The sequence below is a fragment of the Hyaena hyaena genome, unplaced genomic scaffold, assembly GCF_003009895.1.
Source record: "Hyaena hyaena isolate Hyena2069 unplaced genomic scaffold, ASM300989v1 scaffold_899, whole genome shotgun sequence".
Classification (NCBI taxonomy): domain Eukaryota; kingdom Metazoa; phylum Chordata; class Mammalia; order Carnivora; family Hyaenidae; genus Hyaena; species Hyaena hyaena.
The window spans coordinates 756478-760770 of record NW_024081530.1 but is presented as its reverse complement, the minus strand read 5'-3'; positions in this window follow the sequence as shown (position 1 = coordinate 760770).

Sequence of the window (4293 nt, the reverse complement as noted above, 5' to 3'; positions counted from 1 at the left end):
CAGAAGGAGATATAGCAATTAAATTATAAAAACAAAAGTGCTTTGCAAACAGAAGAGTATTTCTTAGATGCAAGGGATTAGGATTAACCTTACTCTCTCAGTTTCCCCATCCATAAATTAGGTCTCAGAATCACTGCACAACCTATTTTATAGGATAACAGAGATAATCTCGTGAAAGAATAGATATAAATGCGTTTTGTAATACATTTTAAAGGTCTTCAGTTTTCAAGTTGGCAGGAAAAGTATAGACTGCAGACTCTCTCTTCTCACATCAAATCCGTGAAATTAAACGCATATGCATTATCTTCCTTGGATAAAAGAGAGTCAACTGTCAGGAAACCAGAAACTATGAGAAATCATATAAGAATGCAGATGGAAAACAGCAGAGGGCATGTCAGCCAGAAAGAGAGGCTGAAGACCAGAGCAAGCATAGGGAAAAGTGGCAACATACAAGCTCCCTGCCTGGAGGTAGTGGATGCTGGGTGTAGAATGTAACCAAGAACCACCAGGAGAGTGGTTAGTTGCGAGACCTCAGGAGGAAGGACTAGGTGGGCTTACCTGTGCACGTTGCTCTTCTACTCCACACACAGTAGTAGAGGTATCTGACTCATAAATGAGTAGTAATTGTGAAATCTTGGGAAAGATAATTTACAGAGCCTCAGCTGGCTTGCAAATGCCTAGGAAGTGCAGAGTTGCTCCTTATGAAAGATTAAATGGTTAGGTGTTCATGCTACAGTAGGCCCTGCTGGTCTCCAAATTGTCCTGGAAGCTCAAATCAAGCAGCAGCACAACAGAGACAACCAATAGACTAAACAGGATTTTTTTTTTTTTGAGAGAGAGAGAGAGAGAGAGAGAGAGAATGTGAGTGGGGGAGGGGCAGAGGGAGAAAGAGAGAGAGAAAATTCTAAGCAGGTTCCATGCTGGGCATTGATCCTGACTCAGGGCTTGACCCCATAACCCTGGGATCATGGCCTGAGCTGAAACCAAGTGTCAAATGCTCAATCGACTGAGCTACCCAGGTGCCCCTAACCAGGGATCTTAATACAGGAATAGACACTCAAATGAGAACCCCCTGATGTTTGATATAGTCGACATTACGAAAGAGAAGCAATAACATCAACAAATGGGAGAATTTGGAAAAGACTACAGAATCACTAGAACAATTAGAAGAGAACTTAAAATGATGAAAATTAGATTCTCTATCCAAAAATACTAGATAAAAAAAATTTGGAGCAATATATTATATTTAAAGGAAATAATTCTGAATCCACATGGCAAATACTGCTATTATTCTGCATGGTATCTGTGTTATTCTAACTTACTGCTAATTAGCAAAACTCCAATATTACTTAGGCCATCACTGTACCCACTTAAAATACTCACTTGCCAAACTCTTCAACTATGATTGGCCATGAGACACAGAAATATATGTGGAAAGTTATTTGGGTAGTGGTAGTCTCTGGAAGTCTGCTGTGTTCATAGTAAAAAAAAAAAAAAAAAAAAAGAACAGATATAGCTAACTTGTACATGTCCTTATCCTATCCCTTTCTTCCTCCCTAAAACATAGACACATGAACCATTTGTGACAATGAAAACTAAAACCACATGTTGAGTATTGCAGACTAGTTAAAGTAGAAGGAGTTTTGATGGCTTTCCTGAGCAACTGCAATAGCCTAAGACTTCCAATCTCCAGCTACTCACTACATGGGGAAAAGAAATCTCCATTTTGTAGAGATTTGGAAGACTTGCCTCCCATACCAGCTTCATTGACCAAATTGCTATTCATATAGCCAAATGCAATTCTTATAAAAATCTAGAATTCTATACCTAGCTAAACTATTATTCAAGAGGGGAACAAAATAGACATATTTTCAGGAAAAAAATGTAAAGTTTAATCATTCATAGACCTCTGAAAAAATTACAAGGAGATATACTTCAGCAAGAGAAAGAGAAGGCAAAATGCAGTGGAGAATGAAGTTAGGTATTACTTGCATAATGTTAAAAAGTTATAATAATATAAAAAGATATTAAATGCAAGTAAGTCACACTTTTATTTGTCAAAAGTGGTCACCAAAACAATAATATATGCTATGAAAGTGAAAATTTGTCATTAAGATGTGTGATTTCATATAATCATATATTGACTCAAAATATTCAGTACACTGTATCTTCCCAGAAAATAAGTTGTTAGAGAGAGAAAATACTCTAGGTTTGTAAAACCCTGAACTACTCCCCAGATTCATTCTACTCACTCATTTAAGGTCCTAGAGACATTTGAAAGACTATAAAAGAATTTAGGATTAATTCATTCATTCTTGATAACAAAACTGGAACACAAAATGTGACCTAGTGGCCAGACTGCTGGTTGGAGATGATGATGAAGGTAGCGAGGAGGAAAAGGAAGAGGAGAACAGAAATTATGACAAGAATGACTACAATAGCAGTGAACATTTATTGAGTGCTTCCTATGTTCAAGGCCCTGTGCTCACTGCTTTACATCATTATCTTATTTATCTGTGGAGCCTCTCTCTGTGCTTTGCCATTGAGGATGTGGGTCATTCTTAGGTCAATGAAGGTTGGCAGGTGAATTCAGTAACTAAGCAGCAAGGTCAAGAAGAGGTGAGAACCTCTGCAACTATTTTTTTGTTGGGGAAAGTTGCAACATATGGAACCCACAGCTGCTGGGGTCATGCATTGAGCACTTTACTCCTCCACTTCCCAGTTGCTTTTAAAGTGTATGATAAATGGGCCTCTTTAAAACTTTGCTTCATGTGGAACTTTAACAACCAGATTCTGTTTACTTTGGCTGACTGGGGAGGAAGAACAAGGCGGGGGGGGGGGTGTACAATAGAAGAAAAATTGGTAAAATTGACCTTCAACATCCGGTTAGAGAAATATTGCTCTCCATATTCCCCCCTCCCCACAAATTACTTGCCAAATTAACTTGCTATACTTTTCCTTCTCTTGCCTTCCATAAGTGGCTCTTGGGCAGGCCATCGATTGGTGAATACTATTGTCACCACTGAACTGCAGAAAGGTCTCATTCTCCCTTCCTTTCCCTTAGAGAATGCAAATGGAAAGAAGGCATAGGAATAGAGTGGAGGAAAGGGTAGGGAGCAGAGTAAAGGGGGCAAGAAAATATTTTTTCTCTCTTCTTTGCTGTTTCTTTTTTTTATTAATCTCTTATTTTTGAGAGAGAGAGACCAGGGGAGGGACAGAGAGAGAGGGTGACACAGAATCTGAAGCAGGCCCCAGGCTCTGAGCTGTCAGCACAGAGCCCAATGTGGGGCTCGAACACATAGACCATGAATTAATGACCTGAGCTGAAGTTAGACACTTAACCAACTGAGCCACCCAGGCATCCCATCTTCTTTGCTGTTTCTATAGCATGGTACTGACTTGCCATGCCTCCTGGAAGATTATAACTTTATAAGAGATTTTACCTTCCTTCTTTGTTTCTTCTTTTTACATTGTCACCACTCCCCTTTGGGTGGAGACTTCTCTGAGTCATGTTCTCTCACTTCTAGGTCACACATTTTCAAACTGGACGTTAAAAAACTCCTTGATGAACAGGTGAGCAGTTAAGCAGATTTATGAGAAGAGGCTTCCAATTTAAGAATATGCAACATAGTTATGGATTCAGCCTTTCCCATGTAAAATTGAAGTTGGAATTAGTGATTTCATATCATGAATATGTTTTTCTCTCAAATTTTCAAGTACCACTCCATATTAACCTAGCTCCCTCTCTGCCAAACTATTTAAATTGGTCTTATCTCTTGGTTGCCTCCATTTTCACATCTCTTTGCAGGTGAAAGAGGATCCAGTGAGGATCCTCTTTCCTTTTCTTCCTGGCTTTAAGCCTGCCTTCTTAGCTGCCTTTCCAGTCCAAATGGCATGACTTTTTGTGCCCTAAATGAGGATTTGAACCTGAGATACTCCTCCCTATCTGTAGAGAGCTCGCTTTGGACTTTCATTTCTTCTCAACGCCTATAAAATTAACCTGGTAGTGCTAAGGAAAGCACCGGGTTTTGAGGACATCTAACCTAAGTTCTGCCATGCACCAGGCATATGAGTTTGAAAAGGCACTCTGCCAATCTGGGCAAATCACTTCTCTGGTGAATGATGGAGTTGGCCTGGCTGGATGGTATTGAAGATACCTTCCAGCTGCAACATCCTAAGATAAGTATGACTAGTCTGTCACATGCATTAGACAGGTGGCTTCCACATAAAGAGGTTATGCAATTAGCATTGTTATAGAAACAATGTGTCTTCAAGTGCATTTTGATTTGAGCA